General features: G+C 36.5%; 1 protein-coding gene across 5 annotated transcripts in view; it reads right to left on the reverse strand.

Annotated features, from left to right (window-relative positions):
• Positions 1-19,901, reverse strand: part of LOC127523913 (cadherin-18) — a 223,918-nt gene that overhangs the window by 86,246 nt on the left and 117,771 nt on the right. Inside the window, exon 1 of one of the 5 annotated variants that reach the window (XM_051915085.1) lies at positions 17,564-17,728. The exons of the other annotated variants lie outside the window; for them this stretch is intronic. The gene's annotated coding sequence lies outside the window, so the exon portion shown is untranslated. Of the gene's footprint in view, positions 1-17,563; positions 17,729-19,901 lie in introns of those variants that run through there. 5 annotated transcript variants of the gene reach the window in all.

The following is a 19,901-nucleotide window of genomic DNA, read 5'->3' on the forward strand; positions in this document are numbered from 1 at the left end:
TATTTCAAGTCATAATGGTTTAGATTACAAAATCAGTACTGGGTTCTGCTCATAAATCTGTATTATTTTTAGCAGTAAAATGGAATATCAGCAGTGTTTAAAACAGTTTCTCAAAAGAACAGTAGAAAAATGTAGTGAGTCATTCATATTCGGATGGGACTAGTTTTTCTTTAGGAGGTCAAGACAAATATTTCTCATGTATTTGGTAACCTTTTGATTTTATTAATATTTTATATTAAATATACTATATTTTATATTATTTCACATTTTTTTTATTAAAATACTTTTTTATTAATACTATTTTTATTCAGCAAGCATGCATTAAATTATGGAAGCTTGTTTCCGTTTCTAAATAAAAAAAAAAAAGGTAATTGTGACTTTTTATCTCACAATCGCAAGTTTTATTAAGCAATTCTGACTTTTTTTCTCAAAATTGCGAGATATAAGCTCACAACTGTGTTTTAAATTCAGAATTGCATGACAAACTCGCAATTGCGTCTTACTGACCTTTTCTCAGAATTGCAAGTTTATATCTCGCATTTCTGACTTTTTTTTCTCAGAATTGAGAGTTTATATCTCGCAATTCTGCCTTAATAACAAGCAATTGCGAGTTATAAAGTCAGAATAGTGAGATATAAACTCGCAATTCTGAGAAAAAAGTCAGTCTTTTTTCCCTCACAACTGGACATTATAAAACGCAATTGTGAGTTTATATCTCACAATTCTGACTTTATATCACGCAATTCTGACTTTATAACTCGCAATTCTGACTTTATATCATGCAATTCTGAGAAAAAATACAGAATTGTAAGATAAAAAGTCAATTAAATAAAACCTTTTATTATTTTTTATTTCATGGTGGAAACAAGCTTTCATATTAAATTGATGAAAAGTGACAGTAAAGACATTTATAATGTTACAAAACATTTCTATTTCAAATACATGCTGTTCTTTTGAACTTTCTATTTATCAGAGGTTCCTAAAAAATATATCACGGTTTCTACAAAATATTAAGCAGCACAACTTTTTTCAACATTGATAATAAGAAATGTTTCTTGAGCAGCAAATCAGCATATTAGAATGATTTCTGAAGGATCATGTGACACTGAAGACTGCAGGATTGATGCTGAAAATTCAGCTTTGCCATCAGAATAAGTTACATTTCAAAATATATTCAAACAGAAAACAGCTATTTTAAATTGTGTAAACATATAGAGGTCATTTGGGAAACACATCCGAATTGTGCTTAACCAAAGTCCCTTTAAGACAAGTCATTTCACTCGGCGGCCATCTTTGAAACGCCTCTCGGGCATCCAAGTGCAGCTCCTATCTTTTTGAATGGGGAAACATCAAATTCTCCAAACTGTTTGCCAAGCTTTCGATTAAATTTCATATTTGTAATCACCAATGAATTCTGACAACAACTGTCTCATAATTTGTTTTCTAAACGCTCGAATCATGACATATTTTTTTAGGCTGGATGAAGCTAATGCGCATGCGCAGACCTAAATGCGCGTCTCTTGCACCTAATTTCGGAGGTGCGCGTCTGACTGTTTCTATAGAAACCGGAGCTTCTAACGGCCGCTGCAGTGACCCGATGACTTTACCAGTCAGCAATTTGCTCTTATTTAGAAGGCGGGACTTATTCCGCCATATTGCACGTTGCACTTCTTCCATTCAAAACAATACGAGTGACATGTCTTCTGTTATTCTATAGTCTTTGGCTTAACACAATAATACATATGCGAGAACATTTACAAAGAGGAGGAAGACAGATAAGAACAAGTAAGACCAAAAAGTACTGCGAGTCGATAACATTAGAGCAGAGAAATGAGATGGAGAGGAAGAGAATGAGGCCTTGTGTTGCCTGGAGCGAGTATTTTCATGACCTGCTGTGATTTCTCAGTTTGGGCCCTCTGCTGATATCAAACTACAGAAGGAGAGAGGGAGGTATAGAGGGTCAAACTACCTACGGCAGAAGAGAGAAAGACTAATGATAACCGCTGTTAGAACACACTGTCAGACAGATGGAAGAGTAATCGGTCTAACAGTGAACTAGACCAATTACCATGCCATAGAATAGATTATATATGATCATATAATTTACATTACTTAACTGATTAATGCTTCTTTAATATTGGTCTACCTATAAATGGCACCATTTGGTGGGTCTCTAAACCCAATAGCGACCAACTACACCACTAAACAACACTCATTCTCAAGTGAAAAATGTGTAAATATTAATAAAATAAATCATATTAAAATATTTAAACATTTATGTTTCACTGATGTAATCTTTTTGCTGTAATAAATATTTTAAATATTTTTTAACATTTTAACATTAAATTAGACACATAAGTTGACTTAAAATTTAATTTCTAAATAAATCTGCTATTAAAAAGTTTCTACATTAAGTCTAGCTATGGGTTTACATTTTAGAAACTATGTTGATATTGTACATTTTATCTTCGTATATATCCAAACATACACAAATGTGTTTGCTGTACATATGAATACCTGTGAATGTTATTGAGATCACAGAGCCAAACACACGAGTGTGAAAGCACCTTAATGTTTATGAGATGTTTGTAAACAAATAATCTTAGAATAGACGTATAATTTGCGATACTGGAAGAGCTTCAAGTAACAGGGCTGGAAGAGGCTTTTGGGGAGGCGAGAAAGGTGTCATTATGACAGGTTTGCTTTCTGTGTTCCTCTGTATGTTTTCATGAATGCTCAACTAATGTATGTACGCTGACTGCCAAATTCTCCCAGCTTACATCATGAAATATACATAAAAGTTTGGAAAGATCAGACGCTCACCAATGAAAGCACTTAGACACACACACACACACACACTCACAGACAGGAGGAAATGATACTCATACAACTGGAGTTACATTGTGAACAAATCTCTCCAACACCTCATGAATATTCATTCAGTGATGTGAGCCAATTTCCACTATCTTTTGGCAGCTGAAGGTGAGAAGGCCACTCAGACATTGTGTTTTCTGGTTGCCTGTGTTGCAATGTCAGAAATAAATCGCACGACACCTGCAGGAAATGACAGTTTTGATTTCTGAAGGCGGTTAAAAGTGAGAAGAGATCTTGCTTGCGATTATTCATGATGCCATGCAGCAGCGGGCAGCTTTCTTTCTTTTGGACTTGTCACACAGAGATGCCGGGTGGATGATCAGTCAAATTACGTGTGAAGAAACTTCTTACATTCACAAATGAGATCTCCTACATACTTCTGGTTGGCAATGAGATTACAGAGAGCAAATGGAGACACTGGTACTGTTTCTCAGAACTTTTTTTTCTCCTGAGAAAAACACCAAACTAAAGAAAATAGAGACCAGAGTAATCTTACATAAAATGAAAGTAAAGCAACTGAAAATTAACCTGTCCAATTATATAAATAAAATAAAATAAAATAAAATAAAAATTACACATAAATAAACCAGTTCAGTTTAAAATGAGAAAAACATCAAATAGACATTACAAAACAACGACCATGATTTTTCATGATGATAGATTTTTCATTTTTGGGTGAACTATCCCTTTAATGTTTTTTTTTAATTGATATGGAAATATGAATTAAATTTTATAATGAAATGATACTCTAACTAAGAAACCAAAACTGCCAGTAGGTGGTGGTAAATGTCATAGTTAGTGAGTAAGTCATTGAGTCATTTTTTTCATTCGATTCGTTCAATGGCTCTCTTTATGAATGGGCCATTGAATCATTGAATTGATTTGCTCAAAATGCAGATTCATCCAGTAACGAATCACCACTGTGTGTTGCTCGGACACACACAACAGTTCATCTCTGGCTTTATAGATAATATTTTCATTGGCAAAATTGACCAAAAGCAGACAATAATGTGTCTAAAATATAACACAATATTAACTTCTTACTTATTGAACTGTTGTATAAAATCAATATCACATTTGCACTTGTGCTACTCGGGACAAGAACAGCACTCGTGTGATATTGCGCTTGTTACTTGTGTGATATTGCTAAACTATATCATATGATAATATGAGAAACAAAACTCATACAAGGGCATTTTTGCCCCAATCTCTTGAATTTTAGGGGCATATAACTGCATTCTATAGGCTACATCATGCAGTCAGTTGTTGTCCATCATGTTCGCAACTGACTGTATGAAATTTAAGATGAACTACGTAGGTTGTACTATACTATTTTTTTACTTAGCTTTATACTCTGTCAACAATTTGTTTCTCATTTTTCTCCACAGGAATCTAAATTGATACTTCAATGAAACTGAGAGCCAAACCGATGGTGAATTCACCTAACAGTTCTCAATATTTCTTCTGTTCATCTGAGCATTTTACTTGTTCTTGTCTCACTCATTCTTTTTCTTTTCTCATAGTTGGATCATGGATCCAGAGGAAAGTGACAGCTTTCTTGTTCTGTTCTTCTGGCGTGTCTGCAGCCATTTTAGAAGACAACACGAAGCCACGAAAGCCAGTGTAAGCGACATTCTCTGCTCGGGTTTAGTGGCCTAAATCACTCCTGCATCCCATCTGCCACACGTTTGATGAAGAGATGGAGAGGGAGGGGCTGGAGAGAGAGGAAAGGAAGGAGGGAGGGAAAAAGAGAAGGGATTCTCCTGTCTTTCTCATCACAGAAGGAGGACACTGCCTCTGAGACAGTATCCATCTGCTACACTCTGCAGAGAGCCATTTTCACTCTGACAGTCTATTTACCTTTAAAACTCTCTTCATCTCTCTCTCTGTTTCTCTCTCTCCTCATCTTATTCCCTTGCTGCATTGCAGCACACGTTGAGTTATGGTTTCACTGATATCATGTAGCAACAAAAAGCTCTTAACTGTGCAGTGCTGCCCAGCACAAGTCCTACAGTATGTTGGGCTGGGCGGAACCTCTACCGGACGCAAATTTCTACCATTGAACAGAATACTGATTTTGCAGATGATTTTATCTCGTAGCTATCCATGTGCAGGACGACATTTACACAATAGAACGATTAAGAAACAATACAGATGTGGCCGAGACAAGTCAAGATGAGGAAGAACTTTGCACATCATTTTTACGTTGTTAGTTCATGTTAACTAATGTTAACAAATAGAGCAATATATTTTAAAGTGTTACCAATCAATTTTATAATTTTTTTTTTTTTGCATTTAATTTAGATGTCGTATTTCAAATACATACACACACTAAAAAAAAAAATAAATAAATAAATAAATAAATATATATATATATATATATATATATATATATATATATATATATAATATTAATTAAAAAAGAATAATAATTCACTTAATTAAAAATGGTAATTTTCTTTAAAAAATTGCTATATATTTTTTTCTAATATAATTTGGATGTCACATGTCAAAAACAAACAAAATTAAAAATTGTAAAATAAAATAAATACAATAAAATGGGAATTCTATTCACTGGAAAAAGTTTTTACTATACATTTTAATATAATATTATATATTTATACTACTTGCAAAACAATAATGCATTATCATGCCAAATTCATAACTGTGTGTGATAACAACATCATAACATACACAAAAGAAGTGTAAAGGTGTATTGCTTTATAAATATATTAATGGTTGTTACAGTACCACTTGAAGCCTGTAATGCATTATAAAGTATTCATAATGCCTTTTTTATAATGCCGCTGTGTGCAGTCGCAGGTGTACATTTATTAGCATTTTAAAACAGCTTTAATGACGGCTCATCCAATCAGAAGAATCAGACATAATGAATGCATTCCAATGAATTAATAAAACCTATGTGCTGCATTATATATGCAGGCTCCAGGTAAGCTGGCACTGTAGTTTTTGATGATCTAATGTGTATGCAGCAGGTAGAAACCCCACCATCGGAAAGCTACAAAAATGTTTCATCTTTAAAAATTGCAGCGTGAACTCTGCCCAAATATGCTCAAAAGCCCAGACACGCAGGCGCTGTGCAGGTGAACAATAGTGAAAGACTGAAAGATCACATATGAAAAAAAAAAAAAAATCTGTTCAGTTTCATCTCTTGTTTTGCTGTAGTCAAAAGAATCTTGATTGGAAAGACCAAAAAATACCATCAAGAGTACAAAAAACAGTGAAATGAATATATATTCCCCCTTCAACCCTGACCCATTGAGGCATGGACTCCACTAGACCCCTGAAGGTGCGCTGTGGTATCTGGCACCAAGATGTTAGCAGCAGATCCTTTAAGTCTTGCGAGGTGGAGCCTCCATGGATCGGACTTGTTTGTTCAGCACATCCCACAGGTGCTCGATTGGATTGAGATCTGGAGAATTTGGAGGCCAATTCAACACCTCAAACTCGTTGTTGTGCTCCTCAAACCATTCCTGAACCATTTTAGCTTTGTGGCAGGGCACATTATCCTGCTGAAAGAGGCCAGCCACCAGGGAATACCGTTTCCATGAAAGGGTATACATGGTCTGCAACAATGTTTAGGTAGGTGGTACGTGTCAAAGGTTCCCCAGCAGAACATTGCCCAAAGCATCACACCGTCTCCGCCAGCTTGCCTTCTTCCCATAGTGCATCCTGGTGCCATGTGTTCCCCAGGTAAGTGACACACACGCACCCGGCCATCCTCGTGATGTAAAAGAAAACGTGATTCTTCAGACCAGGCTTCTTCCATTGCTCCGTGGTCCAGATCTGATGCTCACGTGTCCACTGTTGGTGCTTTCAGCGGTGGACAGGGGTCAGCATGGGCACCCTGACTGGCCTGCGGCTATGCAGCCCCATATGCAAAAAACTGTGATGCACTGTGTATTCTGACACCTTTCTGTCAGAACCAGCATTAACATCTTGAGCAATTTGAGCTACAGTAGCTCGTCTGTTGGATCGGACCACACGGGCCAGCCTTCGCTCCCCACATGCATCAATGAGGCTTGGCCATGACCCTGTCGCCGGTTCACCACTGTTCCTTCCTTGGAGCACTTTTGATAGATACTGATCACTGCAGACCGGGAACACCCCACAAGAGCTGCAGTTTTGGAGATGCTCTGACCCAGTCAATTTGGCCCTTGTCAAACTCGCTCAAATCATCACGCTTGCCCATTTTTCCTGCTTCTAACACATCAACTTTGAGGACAAAATGTTCACTTGCTGCCTAATATATCCCATTCACTAACAGGTGCCGTGATGAAGAGATAATCAGTGTCATTCACTTCACCTGTCAGTGCTCATAATGTTATGCCTGATCAATATGTATATTTATATATATAGAGAGAGAGAAAGAGAGAAAGAGAGAGAAAGAGAAAGAAGAGACATACAGAGACATAAAAGTAGGCATACACACAAAAGTCCTTGAGACAAACAAAAGAAAGCATTTGGTGCGGTATGACAGTGAGTTAACTTGAGTTAACAAAGATTTTACATACCGGTAGTTCCTTGAATATGGAAGACGCTGGTGAAGTTAGTCAGTGGAGGGACAGTGAGCTGTTATGCTCATAAGTATTACAGTGACAGCTCTATATAAGCAAAGCTTCAGGAAACATTGTACAAGAAAAATGTTGCATTCTCCTCATCACCTGCGCAAAAAATCACTGGCTTCTGCGGCACATAACCTTATAAATGAATGCATAAATGTTGATTCCAGTAACCTCCATATGATTTCGTGCTGCATGCCATCTTTGTTATCGTTCTTTTGCACATTCAGGTCAGTTCAGGACCATAACCAGTTCACACTCAAATCTGATATTGGCCACATTTATAGATAATGTGAACAGCAGAACAAGAAAATCAGATTTGAGCATTAAGGCCTACAGTGTGAACGTAGCCTAACTTCTCACTTTAAATGAAATCTCCCTTTCCTCCCCTCACATAACATCTCTCATATTATTCCCAATGTGTGACTTGTTCTTGTTCTCAGATCTGTGTGTCTGTATTAGCACCTGTCTCTCTCTCTCTCTCATCTGTGTTTTAATACATGCAGTGAGCTCCCTGCTGGGTTCTAAGGTCTTTAACTGCATTTTGGTTGCTAGGAAACAGAAAAGCATCATCAGAGTGGTACCTCTATATGCATACATTCACAAAAAATAATACAAGATGAGATACAGTGTATTAGGCCTAAATACAGTATACAATATAATGGATAAAGGGTCTTGTACATAATACCCTGAAGGGGTTCACTTTGTGATAATGACAGAATGACTTTGCATTATCCCACTTATTACATGGCTATTTACCAATGCATAGACATGAAATTCATGGACGTGAAATATTGATCTTAGTCGAAACTATTTTATATAAGAGAAAAAAGAAAAAAACAATGAGACATGAAATTATTGGGGAATTATACATGTTAGTAGTCATTCTATAAATAAATTAGAAAACAAACACACACACACACAGATATATATATATATATATAAAATGGTTAGTTCCTGTCCTTGATTCTGATTCACGATAAAACACGGCTATGACCTCTTCACCCAACGGTTCTGTGTATCATTATACAACACCCTTAGCAACCACTCTTAATAATGTAAACCGTATGTTCTCAATTGATCTTGTTCATTGAAGCTTACTGTATTGTGTAGAAGAGTGCTGTGAGAAAAAGATCGAGTGAGTGAGTTTATTACCTGGATTCAGATTTAGCATTTTCCTTCAGGTCAGTCCTATGTTCACAATAAAAAATCTGTTTAAATGTCCGATGTATTATCCTGTCCTTTTAACAGTTAAGGGGTTTTCCCGTGACTGACAGCGCTAGTCAGAGCATTTGTCAGTTGCGTCTTGTTCCGTCTTCACAACAATTCAGTCTTTTCAATGTAAAAGTCTTCGCTACTGACTGACACACTCATAAAGACAGTCTTTGCCGCCATCTTATGGAGTAATAATGTAACTTCTGTTGCTGTTCATGGTCAGGGACTATTTTTTCCGGCGGAAGGAAGGCTTTAGTGAAAGTTTACTTCATGAAAGTTGCATTGATACATATTTTTGGCTTTAATATTTGTATTGTGTGATAACCTTTTTATAAAAGCAATAAGGTACTCGAGGCTAGTGCTGTATCATGAATGAGTCACGGCTGAAGGGGTTGCAGGGGTTGCTAACAACACCCTTCATACTGATAGTCTTCTGCATTTTCCACAACCTAGTGCTCAGCTTACGTGCAGCTTTTCATGAAAAACATGAAAACACCTCTGGGCTAGTTAGCACACAATTTAACACGTCTTTATCAGTAATACCCTTTCCTCCACGATACAAATGCTCGTGCATCACTGCTTGTTGGTTGGGCCTCACCACTGATGATGAGCATGTGAAATAAATAAATGATACATAAATGGAAAGGAGAGAACATAAAGGCTGAAGTAAGCCCTGGGGATCCTTGCAGAAAGATAAAAATATTATTAAATCATGATGTCTCTTAACTGCTATTTAAAACACAGCCCATTTAAATTGAAAACTGATAGACACTCATATTCAAACACTTTCAAGCACTTAAACTCCTGATTTAGCTCTATGAAATATTTTTTTTTTTTTTTAGTATTTCTCAATTTTAAACTAACATGTATGTGCTGTGCTTTTTATAGCCTTTAGATCTTTCAACATCAAGTTGCATCATTCTCTCCATAAGTGAGTAAAATAACTTTTTAATGCACACAAAAATGTTTCCCTAGGTGACCCCTGAGTGCCTGTTTTGTCTATGGGGAACCTCAGCGGGGCACCGGAGCCATTGGAAATGGAAACAGCGTCTGTTTTTCAGCACAAAGAGCTCCTAGGTGCCCATAGGTGATGACTTTATGTCCCTGATTTCCTGCTACGTGTCAGATGTAATGTAAAAATAGCCCTTGAGCTGTTCGATTCGTCATGCTTCTGCCCTTTGCAATCGTAATGATTCACGCAAGTTTAGATGGACACTGCGAGGTCGGACAGAAAAGTCAAATGGCCATAAACAGGAACAATACTATTGATTATGACAACCGTCTGAGAACCCCTAATGTTACATCCTGACAAGCGATAATGCATGATCAATGGCTCTCAACGCGGCTCTGGGTTATGAAACTGATCTGATGATCTTTATGATCTTTGCACACAGCTGCTTTCTACTGAGTCGGTGGATTCTCAAAAATAATGGTTTCAAAAAGGTTTTACTTCTCTTTGCGGTCACAGGAGAACCTTTAGACAGTGACATTTTTCTTTGGAATCCATCAATGTATTTGCGTTTCAAAAACACTCTTAAAAATAAAGTTTCCAAAATGGTTTTTCACAGCAGTGCCACTGAAGAACCATTGTTGGTTCCCCAAAAAAAACTTTCAGTGAGCAGTTTTTAAAAAGAGCCATTTTTCTCAGTATGAAGAGCATTTTAATAATCTAAAGATTTTTTTTTTTTTTTTTTTTCCATTATAAAGAACATTTTGTGCAATGGAAAGGTTCTATGGATGTTAAAGATTCTTCATGGAACCATCTATGTCCATTCATTTTTAAGAGTCTAGAAGCAATCATTTAATAAATGTAACCCGTTTTAATCTATAAAGAAACTTTATAATACATTATAATAGCTAATAGCTAAATTAATCTTGTATATATTTCATTTGGCCATTGTATCTACATGTCAAATGACCTCTTACAGTAATCCTTCCTCATAGTCACACAGGCTGTTTTATATATTTTATATATAACCACACAGTGCGACCCACTGAACAGCCACTGAGCAGATACTTTTACATTTCCAAACCACAGAGAGCGCTGCTCGAAACAGTCTGACTGACGAGAACAGATCAATTTGGACACAGATGGATTAGTGAAACAAGCAGCGATATCGGGATGTGCTTCACTCTAATCCAGTCCGGCCTACTCCAGTCGCTCTGGTTTAAGTTGGGTAGCACAGTCTCAACCTTATTGTTGAGGAAGTTACAAACTTTGAAAATACTTTGTAGCATCCAAAATAAGTTATTATTCATTATTCACTTATTTGTATGACATCTGCTCTGTAACAAAATGGCCAACTGAAATGAAAGGCTGCATTTTTGAGTCTTCAGGTTCACGGTCAGAAAAAAAAATATGACTGTGGTCTCTAAAATAATCAACATTGGAGTTTAATAGGCTTCTCTCTTTCATCACATATGTTCTAGCTCTATATCTTTCCTTTTCACTGTGACACTCACAGAATTCCTTTTTCACCTTCTGCATTTCCCAGAACAGCTTATTCACATTTCCGCTGCTTCTGAGTGTGTTTCTTTTTCTGTCTATCTGTCTCACACCTTCGAACCAAACCATCCAGTGAGTTGGATTTGGGGCAGCATCTCTGTTGCTCTTTCTTTGCACTGTCATCTACCGTAGCCTGTTCTCATCTAGTCACAGGTGGCTGTACGTGTTCGGATGAGTGTGTTATTTCAAAGCAATTAGTATGAATGCACGTTTCCCCTGCAGTCTAATTTACTGCGTGATGTGTGAAGTGGCTTTTGTATCCCATGAGTGTATGGGATGAGTATGCATGTGTGTGTTTGTGTGTAAAGATGATTCTATTGAGCATTAGTAATGACATTTTTATCATGACTGCCTTTTTCCTCTGTTCAGTCAATCAAGAGGTTATAGCACTCCGACAAGACTACAATAAGAAACTACATGAGACAATTCAATTGAAAGATACTAGAGCAAAAGCACTATAAAGTATTTCAGTGCAAAAAAAAAAAAACCCTGTGTTTTATTCACTAACAACCCACAAACTAGTTTAGCCAGGTACTAAATGCGCAGAAAAGGCCTGCACTGTGTTTCAATTAAGTCATTATCATCCTTTTCAAGTCAAGTTACTTTTATTTATATAGCGCTTCATACAAAACAGATTGCTTCAAAGCAGATTCACAGTAATAAACAGGAAAATACTGTAATGATCAATGATGCAAACTTCATCACATGTGAGACAAAATCGAATTTAGAAATAAAGCATCTCTACAGAAGACAATCCTATTATTCAGTTCAAGTCATTTACAGTAAGTGTTGATTCGGTTCAGTTCCATAACTGTGTAAAGTTCTTTTCTGAGCAAACATAGCTTTTTAAATGTAAATTTGGTTTATTATAAATATACTATTGGCTTGCTGCAAGTTACACCATTAGCGCCAATCAAAAGCATTCTGTAATAATGTAAAAATGTTTGACTACATTCCACTTCATACACACTAAAAAACGCTGGGTTAAAAACAAACCAAGTTGGGTTGAAAATGGACAAACCCAGCAATTGGGTTGTTTTAACCCAGGGGTTTGGTTAAATGTTTGGCCAACGTGCTGGGCAGTTTTATTTAACTCAACAATTGTTTAAAAATTACTATATGACTGCCTTAAAATGAACCCAAAAAAGGGTTAGAAATTAAAAATCAGACACATAATTACTAGAGGCAACAATAATAATCAAATGGTGAACATTTATTATTAAACAATTTAATAAATATTTATTGTTTTATTATTATTCATTAAACTTAATAATAGATGTTCATTTATTAAACATTAATACATGTTAATTTCCAACATATTTTGGGTTCATGGCAAGCAGTTTTTAAACAATAGTTGGGTTAAAACAACCCATTCGCTGGGTTTGTCCATTTTCAACCCAACTTGGGTTGTTTTTAACCCAGCATTTTTTAGAGTGTAGTGTTCAATCATGTGACTGGCATAGAGGCCTGATGGGCAAAACATCCCCAGAAATGCATTACAGGCCTGTCAATTTTCCATCTCAAAAGCAGAAAAACAAAAATATGTGAACAAAATGCAAGTTTTGCTGCAGTATTTCAATCGTAAAAAACAGCAGATATTCTAAAACACTTATTGTGAAAACAATTAAAGTGTCTTAATGTACTAAAACATGTTATTGATGATGCATACTATATACAGATGAGCATATAAGCCCAGAATATGAATGCAATGGGCTGAATGGTTAAGCAATTTTTTTATGGAAAAACGCTTAACAAGAAACGTTTATATTGCGTTTATATTGTGTTGCGTTGCGTTTATATTCTGCCTATATATATGCATCACCAATAAAGTGTATACTGAATTTGGTCTTTTAACATTAGCATTAAAATAAGACATTGTAAGCAAATAAAAAGTGCTATCAGTGGGTGCAATTCATTCTTAGTGAATCCTCCCTCTGTGTATTTGAGTGAGAGAGAAAGAGATTATTGACTTGTATGAGTCTATGAGTATGTTTTTTAAAGTGAGCCATATTGTTTTACTGAGTTCTGCTTCTCTCATAACTTGTCCTGTCACGAGAGCTGATGAGGAGTGAAGCTCATGGGAAATTCTGAGGTAGGAGACCAGATAAAGATGCACGAATGCTAGATTTCAGAAATGACAGAGCGAGAGATAAAGAGTGATAGAGAGATAAATGAGGTGATATAACCTTTGGTGCGGTAAACAAATAAGTTTTATGAATATAGTACTTCCATAAAGTACCAATGGTGTCATGAAATGTCTTAAAGCCTTAAAATGTGGCACAAGAAATGAAAAAAATGATGAAGGGGTGAAAAATGAAAGAGTGGGAAGGGGGGAGGAAAAAGAAAAGGAGGAGGAAAGAAAAATGAAGAAGTGGGAATGGGAATACTGTAGATGGAAGAGAATGAAAAAGGAAAGGCAAAGGGAAGAGGTACAAGAAAGGAAGTGAAAGGGGAAGGGGAAAGGAAGGAATGGGAAAGTGAAAAGGGAAAAAATAAAAGGAAAAGGGTGAGAAAGGAAAAAGGGGAGAGAAAAAAATGAAAGAAAAAGGAAAAGGTGAAAGAAAGAATTGAAAGGGTGAGAATGGAAAGGGAAGAGGAATGGAAATGAAAGGGAAAAGAGGAACAATAAGGGAAACGGAATAGAAAAAAATGAAGGTAAAGGGTAGAGGAAAAGACATTGAAGGGGGTGGAGAAGGAGAAAGAAAAAAAGGGAAAGGACGAAAAGGGATAAAATGGAAGAAAATAGGAAAGGACGAGAAAAGAAAAGAGAAGGGATGAAAAGGGAAAGGGAAGAGGAAAAATAAAAAAAAGGAAAAGGTGAAAGAAAAAAGGAAAGGGCAAGAAGGGAAGAGAAGGGGAAAATAAAAGGAAAAAAGAACAAGAAAGGGAAAATGGAAAAGGGAAAGAGGCAGGAAATAAAAGAGGAAAAGAAAAGTGAAAGGACTGGGAAAGAAGTTGAAAGGGATAAGGGGAGATATAAGAAGGGAAATTATGTGAAGGGAAAGGGAAGAGGAAAATAAATGAAAGGGAAGGAAAATGTGAAAAAGGGGAATGAGAAGAATGGAAATTAAAGGGGAAGGGGCAAATAAAACTTAAGGGAATATGGACAAGAGGAGCATGAAGAAAAAATGGAAAAGGGCAGGAAATAAAAGTGGAACAGAAAAGTGAAAGGACCAGGAAAGAAGCTGAATAGGATAATTGAAGATATGAGAAGGTACAATGAAACGGGAAAAGGGAAGGGATGAGAAGGGAAAGGGAAGAGGAAAATAAATAAAAGGGGAAGAAAAAGGTGAAAAAAGGGACAGAGAAGAGGAAAATAAAAGGAGAAGGGGCAAACAAAACTGAAGGGAATAGGGAGAAGAGAAGCACAAAGGAAAAATGGAAAAGGGCAGGAAATAAAAATGGAACAGAAAAGTGAAAGGACAGGGAAAAAAGAGGAAACAGAAAAGTGAAGGGATAGAAAAGGGAAAGGGAAGAGGAAAAATTAAAGGAAAGGCAACAGTAAAAAAATGTAAAGGGAAGTGAAATGGAAATGAAAGGGGAAAGAGCAAAGATAGATAAGAGGGTTCAGGATGAGAAAGGAAGTATGGTATACAACATGCAGAACAACATATTCAAGATAGAGAAGAAAGACAGAAGAAAGACAATGAACCAAAGGATCAGTAGAAGTAAACAACGGAAGGATGAAGATTGCCATCACTGGCTCTCTGTGATCCACGCTCATGTTTCATCATACATTCTTCTCTTTTACCGAGACAAATCGGTACTTTCATGACAACCATAAGCATCCTTAACAATCTCACACAGCAGGATAATCACTTCATTGCAGGCTTTTTTTTTGTCTCCATAACGATGTTTCTTTCCTCAAAGTGCTGTTTGAAATCACTGCCACAACACTTAGCAATAAGCCACACAGTATTTGTCTTTGCGCAGATATGCTAACACAACAAACAGAGAAGTATAGACATTAGCCTCCTGCAGGCAAAGCCAAATCAGCCTCCAATACTAGTTTAATTCATGGTATTAATGACTTTCTGTGAACTGTGACACAGGCAGCTTTTAGCATCAAGAGTATTTGCTTAATTAAAGGGCTACAGGAAGTAATGAGCTGTCTGGACTAGAAAGCTGTGTATTCCTGCTCTATTAGGACGAGTCAGCTGTGAGAAGGATGAATTAGAGGAGCAGTATCATAGGTCTGAAGGTTATGACGCCTCAAGGGTTTCATTCCCTTATTGACACTTTGGTTTTCTGCTTTGTTTGGTGTGAACCGCCTTTCAGAAGTTAACAGGGTGAAGGTTCAAAGATTGATTTATTATGTGGACTTTATTTAACACAGTGTGTTCTCGTGAGAAGACCCTTCAAAGATGGTTCATTTGGATGTCAGTGGCCACATTTACTAATGTCTGTAGACTTCTTTCAATGAAGCATTCAAATGACCATTGGTACTGGTGCTATATGAAGTCATAGATTCCAGATGTGGATGTATCCAATTTTTGAAGGCAGTTTGCAATATTATATATATATATATATATATATATATATATATATACAGTCAAACCAAACAACATTATTCATACTTGAACATTTCATTCATTGTTACAGTTTATTCACTATAGTTTAAAAAAAAAAATTGTAATAAAATATGACAAGATCTGAGTTAAACTGTGTCAGAAAAAAATTAATCTTAATTATGTCAGATAACACTTAAGCAAAACATGGTCAGGTCAAAGTGTCTGAATAATTGTTGGCTCCAAATTTTTATCAATTTTACTGGTAGTCCACTGTATGAAGAATTTTTGGGTATAATATGTCACAGATTACTTTATTTTGCTATCCTCACTTATATAGTATTTAACTGTTAACAAATTATATAATATATAGTATTTAATTTATATTTATATATAATATACTACTACTACCGTATTTATAAATATTTAAATATTTTATTTGCATAGTAATTAGAATTCATTATAGTACATGGTTTTAGCTTATCTAAGATCACAAAAATAACCAAATATATTATTATCTCATATTTTTATGTTTTTATGTATAAATAATTAAATATTGTTTTTATTAACATAGAATAGGTTTTAACTTGGCTAGGATCTCTCATAAAAAAAACAAATAAAAATGGTTTTATTGTTATATAATAATAATAATAATAATAATTATTATTATTATTATTATTATTATTAAAAAGAAGAAGAAAATGTGTTGGTACCGTGGTTTAGCAATTAGTGCATGTACTCCATTGAGCAGAACATGCAGGTTTGAATCTGCCATGCATGTCTTCAGTTTTTGACAAAAAGTGGCCTTACTATGGCCTCACAGCCTTGTCATGCATGTCATGCATTGTCAAAATGAAGTAACAGGATGTGAAGAATCACTAGATTTTCCTTTTGGAAACATCACACATCATTGCCATATGTATCTAGGCCTGTATGTCAATCGGCTGAGGGTGATTTACACAGCCAAATGCTGCTGCTCTCTGGTGAGAATCAAATCCCTCTCAAATCCTACAACCAACTCCTCTGCAAAGTGGCCCAAATTGAATCATTTCAGAAGAAGGAGCCGAGAATGGATGCTCTCCACACACAGCAGACTCAGTAAGCTTTCTTTATCTCTTTCACCATCGTTTTCTTTCTATCTCATGAAATCTTCCATTTAACCCACTGACAGTCCAACAGCACACACTCTGTATCGAACCTCAACCATCCTTTCAGAGGCTGTAATAGAGCAACGCTGTGTCTAGAACAGCAAACAGCTTTGTGTGCGCGTCTCTGTGTGTGCGAGGAGGGTGTACCAATAAGAAAACAAGCTGCCTTTGAAGAAAAGTGACATTAAGCAGACAGAAAGACAGACAGACACAAACACCTGACACCACACATGCAGACTGTGCTCCAACAACTTCTTCTCTGGCAGTGGAATCTATCCAAACATTATTAGCATTCATCTGCCTCCCCTGATATCTTCCTCTCCTTTCGTCTGGATGACGGCGCGACCCCGGCTCAGAGCTCCAGCCGAGCGGTGGATTTTAAGTGCGGCTGTAAGAAGATAAGCCTTATAAGCCGCAGACATGCACCTCTCAACTGCGTCTGGCAATCTGATGAATCGCACATCATCACATACACGGCCGAACGGAGTCTGTAGAAGGTTTAGCTCACACGGCACAGCGGGAGATACTCAACAGATACTGCACACTGAATACAGATTCCTTTTATCCTGATGTTGATTTCGTGTCTCGTGCATGCTTGAAAATAGTGGCATTACTCACTTTCTCTAGTCGGTTGATGCACCACAACTTCCTTCAGATAACTCACTCTCTCTCACACTACACAAAACACATTCGGTATGATGCATAAAAATGGAAAATATTCCACTTTACCTAATGATATAAGTCCACAAATGTCTCTGTGCCTCCGGTGCGTGCTGTAAAGTTTCCAAACAGACTTTCTGTCCCATGTGTACCATTGTCACCGCGTGTCTGCGCTCCCTTGTCGAGCTTGTGCTGCTCTGCTCCGATCAGGATGCATGTGCGCGCGTGTGTGGGAGAATCCTCTCTCACTCCTCCGCTGCAGCAGCTCAGGCGAGCCGAGAGCTCCGATTGGCCGTCTCGGAGCTCACGGAGTGTCCGTCATGAGTGCGCCAGCCCTCGTTGCTTCTCGCGCTCTCCTTCTCTCTGTCTCTCTCTCTCTCTCTCTCTGGCTCTATTTCTAACAGCCTGCATTCACTGCATGCATACCATTATTTTTATTACCTCTGATCTGGAGTTAATTTCATTTTTTTTCTTTGATCATATTAATATTATCACCAATAGTATTTCATTGTGCATTGCTTTTTTTCTCTCTCTCTCTCTCTGTCTCTTTTTTCCCCCTGTAGGGTCCGTGTTGTTGTAAACATGCTTTATTTCTCTCCACTCAAGGCTGCATTGACACTGTCAACTATTTATTTCATAGATATTTTTGACGCCCTGAATCATATTTAGGACACCTTCAAGTGATGGCAATAAATATAATATTTGGTCATTTTACCTACATCTAAACTACCTGGTTCTGCTTTTTCAGATTTTTCATACTTGCAAACATTGCATATTTTTATAACTACAGGGAAATTTACATGCACAGCAACCATCATAATTCACTTTTCGAAATGTCTAAGTTCATCGTTCTCCTATTTCTGAGCAAAAAACGTATTTTGGGAGTTTTGATTTGCTTGATTTGCTTACAAAAAAAATAAGTTACTGTAATCTTTAATGTCACAATAAAAACAGAAGAAGCAACAGATCTTTTTCCATAATGTGACATACATCTGAGTTTATCGGATTATTGAAAAAAAAAAAATGTGAGCATTGCACTCGACTGTGGAGGGGCGGGGTTTAAGCGGACTAAATGATTGGAGAAGTCCTGCATATTTCACCAGCAGGTCTTGACATTCAATTTTTTGCTCACTAGCCACTGTGGCAAGTGGTTTTACAAAGTTAATAGCCACTCAGCATATTTGGCATTCACTGGCCACAATTTTGACATCAATACCACAGGGAAAAACTGCCATATAGATATTTTTAATATTATCTCATAATTTGGCAGCAGGTATATTAGACTACTGTCACTTTAAGACCTGCTGCACGGATCCATTATACTGTTACACATGCGTTTTCTTTCTCAACTGTTTACATTCACTTAAAACATAACTGACTGTGTTTATGTGGAAACTTGCTAAGACTGGCATTTTGACATTATTTTGTGTGTATTTTTACTATTTAAGTGCAATAAGCAGCGAAAAAAGTACTCAATTTAGTACTGAGAGGTCGGCTTTATGCGTGCGCACTTTAGGTGTAAGCACAAAGTCTGCAGGAAATTAGTAAATTTATACACAATATATGCAATCCCACGCTGAAATTCAAGCCCTGTACACCAACACTATTCTTCCGTAGCAAATGAAACGAGTGAGGGGAGGCGGGTTTGTGTGTCAACTCGCTGTCGGAGAGATGAGAGCGAGTAAGCGCAGCTGGTATTGTGTCTCTGTTCTGCGGAAAATGAGTATTGGAAGCGTTTCAGGTATTTCAGTATCAATATGTATAAAAAAAATCAATATTTTTGAAAACACTACATTGCACTTAGTTTATTACAAATATCTTTTTAAAAGACTACAATTGAAAAAAAAATATATATGTATATTCAATTAAAGGGTTAGTTCACCCAAAAATGAAATTTCTGTCAGTACTCACCCTCATGTTGTTCCATATATTTTTGATGAAATCCAAGAGGTTTTTTTTTATCCTTAATAGATATAGCATCAAAATTACCACATTCAAGGTCCAGAAAAGTAGTAAAAACATTGTTAAAATAGTCCATGTGACTACAGTTGCTCAGCCTTAATGATGTCTTTAGTACCTTTCTGGACCTTGAATGATGGTAATTACATTGCTTTCTATGAAGGATAAAAAAAAAAAAAACAACCTTGGATTTCATCAAAAATATCTTAATTTGTATTCCGAAGATGAACGAAGGTCTTACGGGTGTGAAACAACATGAGGGTGAGTAATGACAGAAATTTCATTTTTGGATGAACTAACCCTTTAAGCATTACGAGGTCAAAGAAAAGAGCCGTACATGGAAGAATCATTCACAATAAGATCTATAACATGCATTTAGAAAATAAATCAGGTGGATATTCATTTCATGCCAACTTTAAGAGCACCTTTGCACCTTTGATTGAACGAA

Source organism: Ctenopharyngodon idella, chromosome 12, assembly GCF_019924925.1.
Source record: "Ctenopharyngodon idella isolate HZGC_01 chromosome 12, HZGC01, whole genome shotgun sequence".
Classification (NCBI taxonomy): domain Eukaryota; kingdom Metazoa; phylum Chordata; class Actinopteri; order Cypriniformes; family Xenocyprididae; genus Ctenopharyngodon; species Ctenopharyngodon idella.